The sequence below is a fragment of the Cervus elaphus genome, chromosome 1 (genome assembly GCF_910594005.1).
Source record: "Cervus elaphus chromosome 1, mCerEla1.1, whole genome shotgun sequence".
Classification (NCBI taxonomy): Eukaryota; Metazoa; Chordata; class Mammalia; order Artiodactyla; family Cervidae; genus Cervus; species Cervus elaphus.
This window is the reverse complement of record NC_057815.1, coordinates 26,500,160-26,518,409: the sequence shown is the minus strand read 5'-3', so window position 1 is coordinate 26,518,409 and position 18,250 is coordinate 26,500,160.

The following is an 18,250-nucleotide window of genomic DNA, read 5'->3' as shown; positions in this document are numbered from 1 at the left end:
AAGATGAGAACTTATTTAGAGGAATGTAAATTTAGGGACAAAGAAGAGTGTCCAATTCTTCTCCATGGTCTATGAATTGGGGTCGATGGAAAAAGAACTGTAGAAAGAACAACCATCCTTCATTTAAGATAAGGAGATCAAAGTATAAGAACAGAGTGATAGAATAAACAATTAGAGAGGGCCAGAGCTCACACATGCAAATGCTAATAGCAGAGATGGCACTAGTGATAGGAATAGGTTCTATGGAAATGAAAAGTACAAAAAAATGTGAGTGTGGATTTAGGAGGGAGAATGTATCAGAAAAAAAAAAAAAAAAGTTGTGATTTTTCAATGTTGAAGATAAGGATAGATAACACAATATCTTTGTGCTCTTCATTAGGTGCTCAATATATTCTGCTCTTACCAAAGCTTTGTCTTAGATATTCATACACATTTTATATCTGAGGGAAGTAAGACTGGAGACTTGCCTAGAATATGAGCTCAGATTTGTCTGTCAACAAATAATCTTTGTTAATCCACTAGACCATATTAATTCCTTGAGGAATAGGGACAAGTTTATAATTAAGCTGGAACTATATAATTTCTGGACAGAGAGAATTTGAGAACATGAAGATAGCAATTGACATGTTATTGTTTAATGCTAGTTCATATAACATGCCCAAAGGAGACAACAGCATGAAGAGTTATTCCTGACAGGTTTTTCTTTGGAAGGGGGCTGGTGGGTCAGGTGGGTGGGGAGGACTGATTGGGGTAAGGTTGGGGAGAAGATTCACATCAGGGAGGGAGAACAGGCAGAACATAAAAAGCAAGACCCAAGTTCAACAGACTTCAGTCAGATGATGGATTTGCCAGTTGGAGAAGCAAGGCAGAAAGCAGTTCTTGAATATCACTAACAAAGAAGTGTTTTTGAGCTACTTAGTTTCCACTGCTATGTATTATTGAGTAATATCATGTTTCTCATGGGGAACAGCACAGAAACATTCTTCTCAAATGTTTTTTCTAGTAAGGAGAAGAAATATAAACAAGTATTTAAATAACAGTGTAGGTGGCATAAAGGAAATGTGCATAGTGTTGTGGTATGTAATTTAAGGTCTTTTCCTAGTGTGAAGGATTAGCAAAGTAACTCCTGGGTAAATAAGTGGAATGAAAAACAGGTGTGAAATCCAGGAAACAAGGGTTCTAGCAGTAGTTCTGGCATTTGTTAGTTTTGTGACATAGGTAATCTATTGAATTTTCTCACTCTTCTATTTCCTTATCTGAAAAGTATCATTAACTATACTGGAAGTAGATTTTAAGAGTCAGGCAAGAGAAAAATAATTTACAGAATAATAATGTTAAGGAAGAAGTGTTCATTTTTCCTAGCATAGCGGTAGAAATGCATCCAAATCAGCAAACTGAAGCTCAAAGTTTATTGGAAACAATGCTTCTGTCAAAATCTGACAGATGCATCTTGGACACATCCTAAGCTGTCAGCCAAAGCAATCATTTTTGATAGGTCTTCTTCAACACTAACTTAGTGTTTGGATTCCTGACCCTATTAGGGAATAGCAGAAACAGCAAGGCAGAAGCGCAAGAAGCATAGAAGCAATATTAGTTGTCAGCAGTGTTGTCAGAACTGCTAAGTATAGAAAGCTTTAAGATATGTACCCAAGAACTGTGGATTTTGCTTTTAGTGATTTCAACAGCATGAAATGCTTTGTGTTCAATCAGAAGAAGTATAAAATAATAATGATACAAATTTCTAAAAAGAATAATGAAATCCTGCACATTGTGAAAATCTTGCCTGTGAAAAAGCCCCTGGAGCATCATATAAGTCAAGTGCTGTCAAAGTCTATTTCTAGACTAAATTTTTCTTGGCCTCAGGAAACAGCTGTCAAATGTCTCTTGAGTAACAGTCAGACAAAACCATAGAGTCAATTGATAACTCTTAATGAATAAAGAAAGATTAATAAATGCTTGTTGACTTGGAGAAAAAAGAAACCTGCTATGTTATTGTATTCCAATTTCATATTGTGGAAGGAAAGTGGAGAAAAGTACATAAATTAATAATTGCCCATAATTTTATAGCATCCTTGTATAAATTGCAGTCATTCAGATGGATGAATTTAGATGGCTAATCTAAGGGTTATACCAATTGTCCCTCTGATTCCTCCTAAGGACAGGAGGTATAGTAACAAATTCTTTAAAGGCAATATATCTCCAATTATGCTTTTTATAAAAAAAAGTAGTTTATTTGTCTTTTAAAAATTTCTTATGTGAAGTTACTTAATTGCATTCTATTGAAAGTGTCTATGTATAACAATAACACTGGGATAAGTGTTTCTATAATACAGTAGAACACTTCCATAATACGAACTCACATTCCTAACTTTAAGGTCCTGCTTTTATCTCACTGCTCAAAATGTACAGCGCTACCTAAACTTCAACCTAGTATGAATGATCATGAAGCACGTATTAATTGCATTAAATCCTTTATTTTGTAATTCTTAACTTTTATTCATGTACTATTTAATTTATTCAATAATTTAAAAGACATACACCTTGTTTTATTGTGCTTTGCTTTATTGGACTTTATAGATACTGTATGTTTTTACAAATTGAAGGTTTGTGGCAATCCTTTGTCAATTAAGTCTATCAGCATCATTTTTTCCAACAGCATTTGCTTAGTTGGTATTTCTATATCACTTTTGGGTAATTCCCAAAATATTTCAAAGTTTTCCATTATTGTTATATTTGTCATGGTGATCTTTGATGAGTGGTTTGATGTTACTATTGTAGTTGTTTTGAAGCACAATTAACTATGCCCACATGAAGCTGCAGACAGTGGATAAATGCTGTGTGTATTCTGACTACTCCACCAACTGCTCATTCTCCCACGTCTCTCCTTGTGCTCAAGCTTTTCTATTACTTGACAAACAGTAATATTGAAACTAGACCTATTAATAACCACACGATATCCATATGTGTTCAAGTGAAAGAAGAGTCACACGTCTCTCACTGTAAATAAAAAGCTAGACATGATTAAGCTCAGCAAGGGGGCTTGTCAAGAGCCAACATCGGCCAAAAGCTAGGCTTTCTGGGCCAGTTAGCTAAATTGTAAATGCAAAGAGAAAGTTCTTGAAGGAAATTAAAGGTGCTACTCCAGTGAACATATGACTGAAAAGAAAGCAAAGCAGTTTTATTGGTAACAATGGAGGAAGTTTCAGTGATTTGGCTAGGAGATCCAACCAATCACAATATTCCCTGAATCCAAAGGCTAATCCAGAACAAAGTCCTAGCTCTCTTCAATTCTCTGAAGGCTGAGAGAGGTGAGGAAGCTGTAGAAGAAAAGAGTGAATCTGGCAGACATTGATTTGAGGTTTATAAGGAAAGAAGCCATTTCTACAACATGAAAGTGCAGGTTAGCAGCAGGTACTGACATAGAAGCTGCACCAAGTGTTTCAGAATATCTATCTAAGATAACTAGTGAAGGCGACTCTACTAAACAGCAGATTTCCAGTGTAGACAAAACCTTATAATGGGAGAAGATGCTATCTAGGACTTTTACGGCTAGAGAAGAGAAGGCAATACCCGGTTGCAAAACTTCAAAGGATAGGCTGACTCTTTTGTTAAGGACTAATGCAACTCATGGCATTAAGTTGAAGCCAACTCTTAGTCACCATTTGAAAATCCTATGGTGATTAAGAATTATTCTAAATCTACCCTGTGCCCTACATGGAACAATAAAGCCAAAATCACAGCACATCTGTTCACAACATGGTTTAATGAATATTTTAAGCCCACTGCTGGAGCCTACTGCTCAGACAAAAGATTTCTTTCAAAATACTACTGATTATTGACGATGTACCTTGTCATCCAAGAGCTCTAATGGAGATGTACAACAAGATTAATGTCATTCTCTTGCCTGCTAACAACATTCATTCTATATCCCAAGGATCAAAGAGTCATTTTGACTTTCAAGTTTTATTATTTGATAAACGTATATATAAGGCTACAGTTGCCATTGATAGTGATTTTTCTGATAAATATCAGCAATGTACATTGAATACATTCTGGAAGGGATTCATCATTCTAGATGTCATTAAGAATATTTGTGATTCAGAATAGAGGTCAAAATACTATTAACAGGAGTTAGGAATGACTTGGAGAGGTTCACAACCTCAGTGGAGGAAGTAACTGTAGATATGCTGAAAACAGGAAATTAGAGTTAGAAGTGGAATGAGGTGTGACTGAATGGCTTCAATATTATGATGCAACTTTAGTGGCTGAGAAGTTGCTTCTTATGGATGACCAAATAAAGTGGTTTCTAGGGATAGAATCTTGCACTGGTGAAGAGGCTGTAAAATTGAAATAACAAAGGAATGAGAATATTGCTGTTCAGTTGCTAACTTTGGAACTGCAGCACACTGGGCTTCCCTGAATCTATTCTTCATGTCAGGTGGTCATAGTATTGATCCTTCAGCTCTAGCATCAGTCCTTGCAATGAATATTTAGGGTTAATTTCCTTTAGGATTGACTAGTCGATCTCTTTGTAGTCCAAGTTACTCTCAAGAGTCTTCTCCAGCACCATAACTCAAACGCATCAGTTCTTCAGTGCTTAGACTTCTTTATGGTCCAACTCTCACATCCATACATGACTACTGGGAAAACCATAGCTTTGACTACATGGACCTTTGTCAACAGAGTAATGTCTTTGTTTTTTAATATGCTATTTTACATATTTTAATTTTCATTTTATATATTATAATATGTAATATTTTAGGATATTACGTAAACCTGGTTGATAAAGCAGTGGCAGAATTTGAGAATTTCAAAACTGACTCCAGTTTTGAAAAAAGTTCTACTGTAGACAAAGTGCTATCAAATGTGATTGCATGCTACAGGGAAATTATTTGGGAAGGAAGAGTTAACTGATGTGGCAAATGTCATTGTCTTTTTTTAAGAAATTGCTACAACCACCCCAAATTTGAGCAACCATCACCATGATCAGTCAACAGTCATCAATATTGAGACAAGACCCTTCAGCAGCAAAAATATTGTGAAGGATCAGATGATATTTAGTACAATTTTTTTTTTAGCAATAATTTCTTTTTAAGTAAGATATATACCTTGTGTGTTTTTTCATATGTCACTGCACAATTAATAAACTAGTGTAGTGTGAACATAACTTGTATATGCAGTGAGAAACAACAAAAAAAAATTGTATGACACTTTTGTAACATTTGCTTTGAGTCTGAAACCACAATAACTCTGAGATAAGCTTCCATTTTATAATGCATTGAAGACTGTGCACTGGAGAGTATTTCATGCAGTTCTATTTTATTTAGAAATAGGAACATATTTTAAAATATGTATGCATTCTCTTATTTAAAAATTATGCTTTATATGCCTGACATCATGCTGTGTTTTGGAATAAAAATAAAAAAGACACATTTCTCCTGCCAAGAAATTGCAAAAAAAATTACAATAAAATGGAATGAACAAGACTATAGATGTACATATAGAAAAACTCTGTATCAGGGAGTACACATTTTTCAAGACCTCAGTATTAAAGTATGAGTTAGTGTTTATAAGGTTGTGATCATAGAGAAGCATATACAAAGACCCAAAGGCTTGAGATAACATACCATTCTTGAGAATACAAAGTAGTTAAGTATCACTATAATGAAGCTTGCTCATTGGAATATTGTGGACAGTAAAGTTTAAACAGTGATAGGTGGAAAATATTCACTGTATGTCGCTGGGAATTAATTTAAAAACTCCTAAAATAGATTAATATAAGATTCTGGCTCACTTTAAGCATAACAAAAAATTGCAGTCTTTATTTCTCTGATATTTAAATAGAATATGAAAAAATGAAATGCAGAATGGTCAAAACAAGAGAAAATAGTATCTTCTATCTTTCAGGTGATTATAAAAGAAATTTTAAAAAAATAAAGGAAAATGAAATACAGGTGAATAATCCTGAATATACTACAGAATTTTACTGTAGTATATCCAAGCACAGATGACAATAAAAACAGGAATAATGATGTTATTCCACTCCCTACACTAACACATCCACAAAGAACTCCTTGACATCCCAGCAGAAAGAAATTTCCATTTTAAAATGGAGAAATCTACCAGTAGTGATTTTCAAATATTTTTCTATATCAATTTCAAAGTAAAAGCTTAAAAATTACATACATCCAACCTCTATGTCAGAATATATGAACCTATAACTAAGGAACAGGAATTTTAATTTGATACGTGTAAGATAAAACAGAAATTCTTAGACGGCTCTAACATAATGCCAGATTTGGCTAACTATTACAACCATTGTGTTAATCAGATATATTATTTATGTCAATCAAATGTATTATTTTACACATATGAATCTCTACTGAATCTGTTTCATTCTGTTCTATTAATTTCTGTATCCATAACATTGCCTAATACCAATTTTCATGAATATCTATTGAATAAATTCATTTATTTACTCAGTGTATTTAGAATACATATGTATGTGTGTATTGGTCATTGCCGTGTCCAACTCTTTGCAACTCCATGGACTGTGGCCCACCAGGCTCCTCTATCCTTGGGATTCTCTAGGCAGGAATACTGGAGTGGGTTGACATTTCCTTCTCCAGGAGATCTTCCTGACCAAGGGATCAAACCCAGGTCTCCCAAACTGCAGGCAGATTCTTTACCATCTGAGTCACCTGGGAAACTCCCAAAGTGTTAGTTGCTCAATCATGTTTGGCTGTTTGTGACCCCACGGACTGAAGCCTGCCAGGCTCCTCTGTCCATGGAATTCTTCAGGCAAGAATACTGGAGTAGGTAGTCATTCCCTTTTCCAGAGGATCTTACTGACCCAGGGATCAAATCCAGGTCTCCTGCATTGCAGGCAGATTCTTTACCATCTGAGCCACCAGGGAAACCCTTATGTATGCCTACGTGTATTTAAAAGAATGTATTATTAATAGTTTTTTTCTCTAGCATTTTTATCCCTCTCTCAATGATATCAATGACAGCAATAATTTAGTGACTTTCACTGATATGCTTTTTTGATTATTTAGGGAACCTTTTTCATAGCCCAGACTTTAGAAAGTCCATTTACTAGTACTCAAATATAATACATTTTCTCCTAGCAACTAATCACTGCTAGCATATATAATCTACAATAAGGTTCAAAGACAGGTTAATAACAAGCTATTTGTTTCTAGATCTACACGAAGCAAACACAACCTTATTGCACCATAATGTTAGGTCAAATAATTCTTCAAACTTCAAAGAAAGAAAGCAAAAGTGAAAGCCACTCAGTTACTCTTTGTGACCCCATGTACTGTACAGCCCATGGAATTCTTCAGGCCAGAATCCTGGAGTGGATAGCCTTTCCCTTCTCCAGGGGATCTTCCTAACCCAGGGATCGAATCAACCTTCAATAATATTTATTGTGACATAAATATTATGATAAAAACTAGACTTACTCTGCTTTTAGACTATATAAATTAAGGGTTTTTTTCTTCACTATTCTTATCAGAAATAACCTATGAAGAAATAATCAATTTATAATTAAATGAAATATATTATTCTGGCTAACGCTCTCCCAACTGAACTATTTCAGCAATTTCCTAATTAAATGAAATATATTCTGATGCTGCTGCTAAGTCACTGCAGTCGTGTCCGACTCTGTGCGACCCCATAGACAGCAGCCCACCAGGCTCCCCTGTCCCTGGGATTCTCCAGGCAAGAACACTGGAGTGGGTTGCCATTGCCTTCTCCAATGCATGAAAGTGAAAAGTGAAAGCGAAGTCACCCAGTCGTATCCGACTCAGCGACCCCATGGACTGCAGCCTACCAGGCTCCTCCGTCCATGGGATTTTCCAGGCAAGAGTACTGGGGTGGGGTGCCATTGCCTTCTCCAGAAATATATTCTAAGTTCAATTAAATGCAATGTATTAAACTTGGAAGTTCCTAAATACAGTATATGCTGCATTGCTAAATACAGTATACAGTACAATCTAAATGTTATATTACATTTAGATTGATTTCTTCATTTAATTCAGCACAACAAAAACATGATATAGTGTCACAATCACCATTTTAAAAAGTGGATGCACTAAGATTTTAAGTAGTTGGCAATTCACACTCAGCTTGTAGTTGGATACAAATCTGTCCTTTCTACCATATCAACTTCATCCTGTGAGTAATGAGTAAATGGGACAAATCCTTAAAAGTAACACATGAAAATTAAGAATTGTGTGGATTATGTAAGATTTATCTGCAAATATGAAACACCTGGGCCTTAAAAAAAACATTTGGAAATAATCAGTCCCAACGCTAGATTTCCAAATCAGTCCCTATTGAGATAGTCCAGAAAGCTGAATTTATACAGTGTATTGCAACTTCTTCTGATTTACCCAGCTTAGGGATGTACAGTCTGTGAGAAACTCTGGTTTCTCAAGTGCAGTAATTAATTTCCACTAAATTTTTATTGTTTTTTTAAGGGCTTCCCAGGTGGCACAGTGGTAAAGAATCTGCCTGTCAATGCAGGAAACACAAGAGATGTGAGTTCAATCCCTGGGTCAGGAAGATCCCCTGAAGGAGAAAATGGCAGCCCACTCCAGCATTCTTGCCTGGGAAATGCCATGGACAGAGGAGCCTGGCGGGCTATTGTCCATGGGGTTGCAAAGAGTCAGACCTGACTGAGCAAGGCCCTCATGAGACACATGAGAGACAATCTAAATATTTACCTACTAAATTAAATAATGAAATGAAATATATCATTAACATTTTCTAACAATAAAACTGGAAAAATTTTGATTCATTGATATATATTTGTGATTTTTTTTCATTCCTCAACATAAGTCAGCACAAATAAAATACTTATTAAAAAGTTAAAGCCTTTATACATACATATGTGTATATTATAGATACATGAATCTATATCTATATGTGTATAATTTGACATTATAAAGTTGATGCTAGATAGTTGTTGATATACAATGTTTCCCAAAGTATATCATTTGGTTCAGTGTCCTTGCAGCAATGTTTGACTAAATAGAAAAATTCTTTCTGTTCTGTCAGTAATTTCTATGCATGACAGGAAATATACATTTTTTTAATTTCAGGATTTAATATTATATTGAAGTTACCATACAGTGTTCATATGATACCTTTGTTGACTAATTCAAAAACAATTTCATAGAGTATGTTTAAGAAATATTTGCTAGCATTTTCTGTTTGAATTAAAGTGCTTCTGTTTTAATTAAACCATTTCATGAAGGCATGCTATTTTCTGAGAAGTGAGTAAAACACAACGACTATATAGCATTCTCACTGAATAAATTCTTATGGATCAGAACTTTGTTTTATATGAACTATTTCAATATGCCTGATACCTGAATCTACATAGAACAGTGTATTAAAGCTATATCTAACAGAGCTGGCTTTGCCCAATTCTTCATATACTCAAGGTTTGCTATTAAAATCGAATTAATAAAATTAAAATAAATATGAGTCAAATTAATTGTCAACATGAATAAAATATAGATAACTTTTCCTAGGTGCATTTTTTTTACATTTTTTCCAACATCTAATAAGGACCTTATTTTGTTTTGATGCTTTGATTTTTCTTTAATGCAGTTTAATATGTCCTTCACAAAAATGCAATATGAAAACTCCTAGCAGCTGAGAATCTCTACCAAAAAGAATCAGAGACATTTGAATAGATTTACATCAACATTTGAAGCAGCAAAGAATATTTGCCTTCATAGACCAGAGCAATGACTTTGAACGGACCTGCATATGTCATGCTTTGCCCTATTAATGAAGATCATGTGGGTGGAACTGTCAGCCATGTGACATTCCTGTTCTTGTTTTAGCAATTCAAATTCCAGACTAGACACATTGATAGTTTGTTTATTAAACTGACACTAGACTCCCGTACACCCAGATCTCTATGATTATATTTTGTTTCATTTACATAGAGTTTCAGTTTAAAAATTTTCATATTGAGACATTTATTGAAGCCTTGAATTTCCATCAGTGAAAAATAATTAAGGACTGTTAAATAAGATTATGAATTTTTACACCAAAAACAGCTTGTAGCTCGAGAGATCAACCTTCAAAGTTTTAGATACACTAATAAATTCATATTGTTGGATAAGTAATTACTGCATGATTAAATAACATAGAAAGCTGCTTCTCCTTGATAAACAAAACCTAATCAACTCTCTATGACTACTTTAAAATTCAACTACCTTCTGAACCCACAAACACTATGCCAACCTACACAAATCTCTCTCTGCCCTGAATGCTTAATCGTTATGCTGTTATCTAAGATTCTTAATTAAAAAATCACAGTATACTAACATGAAATGATGACTTTATGCTGTTTCACATATAACTTGTTAATAGTCTGATGTATAGACAGTTTGTCTTAATATTTGTTGTAGACATAATGGATTGAAAAATAAATGAATGAATGAATGAATATTGTGTGTGTTAGTAGTTCAGTCATGTCTGACTCTTTCTGACCCCATGGACTGTAGTCTGCCAGGTTTCTCTGTCCATGGAATTCTCCAAGCAAGAATACTGGAGTGGGTTGCCATTCCCTTCTCAAGGTGATCTTTGAACCCAGGTATCAAACCCGGGTCTACCACAGTGCAGGCAGATTCTTAAACATTTGAGCCACCAGGGAAGCCCAATATGACACAAGGAGAGGCTCAAAGTTTGCAATGATGTCATTTTTAAAAACATAAATTAAAGCATGACTAATTTTATGACTCTAATGAAGATACTTTCATAACTACCTGTGATCACATATTTTAGAGTCAGGGAAATAAGGTTAGATGTGCACCAAGTACCTATTAGAATATTATTAATAATTATGAAGTATGGCATGCATGGGCTTCCCTGGTAGCTCAGTGGTAAAGAATCCGCCTGCCAATGTAGGATATGCAGGTTCAACCCCTGGGTTAGGAAGATCCCATGGAGAAGGAAATGGCAACCCACTCCAGCATTCTCGCCAGAGAAATCCTATGTACAGAGAAGCCTGCTGGGCTATAGTCCATGGGGTCACAAAAGAGCCAGGCAAGACATAGAAACTAAAGAGCACAACACCATTTGTGATATTGCTTTGTTTTATCAGAAGAGAAAACTGACAACATTCATCTTTAGTGAGTGTTGGAAAAATGCAAAATTGCAAAAGTCTTAGAAGATAATATGGGAGAAAACCTGGTGATCTTGGATTTGGTTGTGCCTCTTTAGATACAACATCAAAGATATAATCCATGAAAGAAGTTAAACTACACTTCTATTCAAATTAAACATTTCTGTTCTATGAAAAACATTGTCAAGAAAATGAAAAGTCAAGCCACAGACTGAGAAAAAATACTTGCAAATTCAAATCTGATAAAGGACTGTTTTGTAAAATATACAAAGAACACTGAAGGCTTAATAATGTGAATATAAACAACTAAAGTATAAAATGAACAGAAGACCTTAACAGACAACTCACCAAAAAATATATATATCAGTGGGAAATAATCATATGTAAATATATTCTACATTGTATATCAGTGTTGGTATGACAACTCACCAAAATATATATATATCAGTGGGAAATAATCATATGTAAAGATATTCTACATCATATATCAGTGTTGGTATTGTTTAGTCACTAAGTCATGTCCCACTCTCTGTGACCCCATGGACTGCAGTCCGCCAGGCTCCTCTCTCCATGGGATTTCCTAGGCAAGAATATTGAAGTGGGTTGCCATTTCTTCTCCAGGGGATCTTCCTGACCCAGGAATTGAATGTGCCTCTCCTGCATTGGCAGGTGGATTCTTTAGCACTAAGACACCAGGGAATCTCATATGTCATTAGGGCAATGCAAATTAAAACAGTGAGATACTACTAATAAACACTTGTTAGAATGGCAAAATCCAGAACAATGACAACACTAAATGCTCAGAAGGATTTGGATTAACAGTAACTCGCCTTCATTTCTAGTAGGAATTTAAAAAATGATGCTGTGACTTTAGAAGATATTTTGGCTGTTTCTGACAAAAAACAAGCATATTCTTACTACACAGAGAGCAAACACCTTGGTATTTACCCAGATTTATGTCCACACAAAAACCTATGCATGATGTTTATAGGACTTTTTTATTCACTATTGCCAAATGTGGAAGCAATCAAAATATATTTTAGTAAATAAGTGGATTAAATAAATGATGATACATTCAGACAATGAGATACTATTAGGCACTAAAAAAAAAAGTTGTCAAGTCATGAGAAGGCATTAAGAAATCTTAAACTTACTAAGTGAAGTAGCCAATCTGAGAAGTTCACATACTATCTCCTTCCAACTATATTACATTTTGGAAAAGACAAATTTATGGAGACAAGAAAAGGATCACTGTTCGCCAAGAGTTAAGGAGGGGGAGTGGTGAATAGATGATCAGAACATAGAAAAATTTTAGGGCAGCAGAAATATTTGACATGATACTTTAATAGAGGATACACATCACTACAAACTTCAAAACCTACAGGTTGTACAGTGCCAACAGTAAGTCTTATTGTAGACTAAGGACTTTGGATGATATTGATATGTCAATGTAGGTTTCTCATTTTAAAAAATGTACCACTCTGGTATCAGGTATTGAGGAGGGAAGCAATGCACATGTAGGAGCATATGATACAAGTAAAATCTCTGTACTTACTACCCAATATTGCTGTTGAACCTAAAGATGCTCTAAAACAGTCTATTTAAAAAATAAGAGGGTTGGAAATGAGGAATAAAGTTTTAGCCTCTAGTCCTGATTTTTTTTTTAAATCATTTACTGATTATATGTCTCTATAATGTTATAAAAAGATTAGGAAGGTAGAAAAATATGAAGACTAATTATTTACAGCAACTTTGAAGTCATCAAGCAGAGTGGTAAGGGAGACCCTCTATTGGACTGGGGTAAGAAGTGAGTGAGAGAAATTGGATACAAATTGACACCTAGACCCACCCACATATCTTTCCCAGCCTCTTGTAACAGATTTGATGAGGTCATTCCTTCTGTTTCTCTGAGTTTATTATAGGAAGAAACAGTACAGATTGAAAGGGCGTGCATGAAATTTAAAGAAGATGAAGAATATAACACTAAAATAGATCACACATGGGAAGTTTAACAGAAAAGAGGATATTCCAGAACCATGTTAACTAGTCACTATCATTCCCCATTAATCTGCATTGCACTTCACTGAAGACAGATCTTCTTTCAGGTAATGGGGAACCTGATCTTCAAGTTCTACTCATGACAAGGAATACTCTTCCACCTTCTTTGTCAACATTGATGATGGCAATCATTGAAACCCACATCTGGCTAATGTGAAAAACGAAGTCGCTCAGTTGTGTCTGACTCTTTCCGACCCCATGGAGTGTAGCCTACCAGGCTCCTCAGTCCATGGAATTCTCCAGGCAAGAGTTCCGGCTTTGCCATTTCCTCTTCCAGGGGATCTTACCGACCCAGGGATCGAACCAGGGTCTTTCACATTTGCAGGCAGACGCTTTACCGTCTGAACCACCAGGGAGGCCGAAGTAGCATATCTTAAAGAGCCATTTTAAATCAAAGCTCATTTATTTTTCCCTTCTACAATCATCTTGTCATAGGTCTGGGTTGAGGGAAAGGCATCAAGAAACAAGTCTGCTGGTTATTTGAGCAAGGTGCTCACAAAGCTTGCATTAAAAAAAAAAAAATGGGTTCTTGTCCAGTCTCATCTCTACCAATGTAACTTTATAGTTGGATGTTGTTTAATATGTATTCTCTTTGATCAGCCTAATCCAATACGCATGGCACCCCAACATGATCCATTAGTGAGTCATGATGACTCATTAAAATCCAATAGCATGCCAGGACAGGAATCTTTTCTCAAAAAAAAAAAAAAAAAAAAGGTTCTTATGAGATTATGACTTTCTCCAATATATTAGCAGGTTTTGGTAAACATTTTCTGTAAAAGACCAAGAGCAAATATTTTAGACATTGTGTGCCATATGGTCTTAGCTGCAACTACTTTACAGCTGTAGTGTGAAAGCAGACATAAACAGTATTTTAACAAGTGAACAAGGCTAAAAACAGGGAATTAACATAGGATACAGTATTAGCATGGGATACAGAATTACTAATTAAAGTGCAGATTTTATTCAAATCTCACAAAATTTTATGTCTATTATTTGTTTTCATACCTTATTCAAGACTCCTCATTATATTTAAATGCTTTGAGCAGCTTCAGCTGCTTGCAATAAATTCTGGCAAATTCTCTTTTTATTTTTGTCCTATTAGAAATATTTTCTAATATTCCTCATTGTGACTTCTTAGATATACCCCTCATTTAAAAGCAGACATTTAATTTCCAAATATATGTTTTTTTGAACATCTTTGCTATTTTCACTTTTATATTAATTTTTTATTTAAATGCTTTATTTTCTGCAATCACCTACTGTGTTTTTTCAGTCTTCTAACTTTATTGAGGCTTTCAATGACTAAGTCAAAGATTTCTTTTGTTAAGGCCACACTGCATTCAAAAATATGTGGATTATTTTCAAATATCTTTTGATGTTGATCTCTAAAATAACTCAACAGTAATAAGAGAGCAAATTTTGTATGATTTCTATACTTTTAGACCTGGAAATTTCAGCACCTGGTCTTAGATCTCTGGATATGTTCCAGTTTATAGTCCACAGGAAGTTGAATACAATTTGTATCCTAATGTTGTGTGAAAATTGTATAAATCTGAGGTCAAATTGGTTCATAATGCTTTTTGTGTCTAATATATTCTTCTACATTTTTTGTATATTATTCTATTAATTTCTGATAGTTTATTATTGAAGTTTCAACTAAAAATCTTAATTTATGTACTTAAAACAAACAATTGCAATATATTCTGGAACTATATGTAACTTTGTTCTATATTTTCCAAGTCTCCTGTGAATGCACTTTCATATAATTTTAAAAAATAATAAAATTAAAATTTAAAAAAATATTAAAAATATTAATTAAAAATAAAAAATAAAGACAGAAATGAAATAAAATTAATATTTGAATAAATTTATGCAAATTTTAACTGTATATATAAATGTGTGTGTTTATGTGTGTGTGCATTTATGTACATGTATATATATGCATGATGATAATAACAATATCAAAGGCAGCTACATAAATGAGTCTAAAGTGTTTGAGGAACTTAGTGCTGTGCAGGAGACATTCTCCAGGAAAGAATACTGTAGTGGGTTGCCATGCCCTCCTCAAGGAGAACTTCCTTACCCAGGGATTGAAACTGCCCCTCCTGTGGTTCCTGCATTGCAGAAGGATTCTTTACCACTGAGCCACCAGGGGAAGTCCAAAGTACTTTTCAGTATATTTTAATATGTCAAGAATGCATGCTGTATTCTCTATGGTATACCTAACTAACCAAATCAGAATGAAATTCAGTAAGAAAATGATCATTAGTAGGAAAAAAGCAGGAAAAGAGAAAACACTAAAAAACAAATAGCAAAATGGTGGATACAGGGAAAAATAGACAAGCAATCCCATTAAAATAAGAACAAAATAATCTAAATAAATGACACAGCTTGTCTGAATGGATGATAAAAGAGAGGCTGATTATGCACTGATTTTTTTATTATAAGCTGAATTTTATGTAAGAAATATTAAATTTTCAGATAAAATATTTGAAATGGAGAAACTAATTTATATGAAGAATAGTTGAAATGAAGAAATGAGTATTTGAAATAAAGAAAAAAAGATTAGCTGTAGGCACATTACCATCAGACAAAGTAGTCTTTACGGCAAGAAGTGTTATTGCCGAAGAGAAGTAATATTAAGGAATGATAACAGGTTCAAGGGCTTCCCGTGTGGCTCAGTGGTAAAGAATCTGCCTGACAATGTAGGAGATGCAGGTTCATTCTCTGGATTGGGAGGGTTCCCTGGAGAAGGAAATGACAAACCACTCCAGTATTCTTGCCTGGGAAATTCCATGGACAGAGAAACCTGGAGGGCTATAGTCCATGGGGTTGCAGAGTCACACAAGACTTAGAGACTAAACAACAACAATAAAACAGGATCAAATTATAAGAAAAATATAAAAATCTTAAATATATATTCATATAAAATAACTTCAAAGGGCAATGAGCTGGTTGACAGAGTTGAAAGAACTAGCTAATCTGAAAATCACAGAGAATATAATATATGCCTTATTGACTAATAGAATGTGTGCTATGCTTAGTTGCTCAGTCGTGTCCAACTCTTTGAGACCCCATGGACTGTAGCCCACCAGGTTCCTCTGTCCATGAGGATTCTCCAGGCAAGAATACTGGAGTGGGTTGCCATGCCCTTCTCTAGAGGATCTTCCCAACCCAGGGATGGAAGCCAGGTCTCTTGCAATGCAGGGAGATTCTTTACCATCTGAACCACCAGGGAAGCCCAGCTAATAGGCTAAATAGAGAAAAAAAAAAAAAAAGTTGATACAAACAATTAGCAAACTTGGATGGGTTTGCCTAAATAAAACACTATACTTAACCACTGCAGAGTATATTGTCTTTTCAAGTATATGCCAATTATTTAAGGAATTAGCATCATGTGCTAATCACAAAGCAATTTTCAATAGATTGGATTATAAATCAAAATTTGAAAGTTAAAAAATTTCAGGAAATAACAGGAGAAACTACTTTTATGATCTTGCAGACAAAATGTTTTTAAGCAGCACACACTCAGAAAAATTATCAAGAAGAAAAATAGCAATGTATTATTGAAATAAGAACTTATATCTCAGTGCTGATCTATAGGTCAAAGTACCTAGTGGAATAAACTGCACCATGTAAATGTTTTTACTGTTTTAATGACAGTCAGTTTTGACTACTTAATCATCAAATTATGTTTGCACTATTAAATCATTTTTTTTATTCTCTGCTGACAATTTAGAACTAAGAAAGAACTGTTTGCAACAAATCACATGTTGTTATTGCCTTATCCAGACAAAGCTTTCAACATTCCCTTTAGTTTTTCTAAATGATCTATTGCATATATTAGAAAAAGAGCAAACATTTTGACCATGACAATAAACTACAAAATTTAGCTATAGTATTTGTCCCTAAAGTGAGACTGTCATGCTGATCGATAAAGACGATGATGAATAAGTCCTTTATCCCTTCCTGTATGTCAGTGTGAGCTTGCATGGTACAAGCTTTCAGACCACCCATTAAGAGCAGTTTTATTAATAGTTCCTGCTTACATAAGGGTACTCCATTTATCAACTTCATTGACTGCAACAAAGTGCTTATGCCACTGGCAACGGCTGGCTCAGCCAAGAGGCAAAGAAATAGCAACTACAGGAGTCACTAAAAGAATGGGGCTTGCTTGAATCAGCCAACTTAGAAATGTTCCCAGTTGTTCAAGCCGAACAAAAAGAATGTGGAGTCAAAAGTCCTGAAGTATTTTTTTCTCATAAACTGGTATCCCTAAAGATGGCAGTAATTATAATTTTACGGGTGAAAAATGAAGATCAAGCATTTTCTTGGTTTTCTGAATCATATTATAATTCAACAGAGTTCTTTGAATATCCTCAGAATTTGGATGCTAGTACTTAGTTATGTCATCAAGGCAGAGTGTGAAATTTCTTTCATACATTTTAAAAGATTTCCCTGAAAAATTTGATGTCAGCTCAAAAATTATTTGATCATCAAGGTTTGGATTTGATTTATTGTGTTGAGAACTATGTTGCTGTGATGCTTTCTTATACATCACATGATAAATAAAGGAAAGATGCTCATTAGAATAATTGGTAGAAAGGCAATTTAATCTATTTGTGCTATAGGATATATTTTAAAAATAAGTTTACATATTATTAATTTAGGAATATAGATGGACTTCAATATATCAGTTACATTAAATAGGAAGTAATTCTGTTATACTTTGGAGGTTTTGAGAAATTTTGAAATTAATTTTGTTGCTTTTTAGTAGATTAATCAAAACTAAGATTCTGTTAGTCCACTGTTCACATTTTTAGCAATTTCTGACGAGTGAGATTGACGAGGTTTATTTTTTTATCTTTTGATTTTGTATCATGGTATAGCCGATTAACAATGGTATTATAGTTTCAGGTGACCAGCAAAGACACTCCGCAGTACATATACATGTATGCATTCTCCCTCACACTCCCTTCACATCCAGGCTGCCACATGACATCGTGCAGGAGTTCTGTGTACTATACAGTAGGT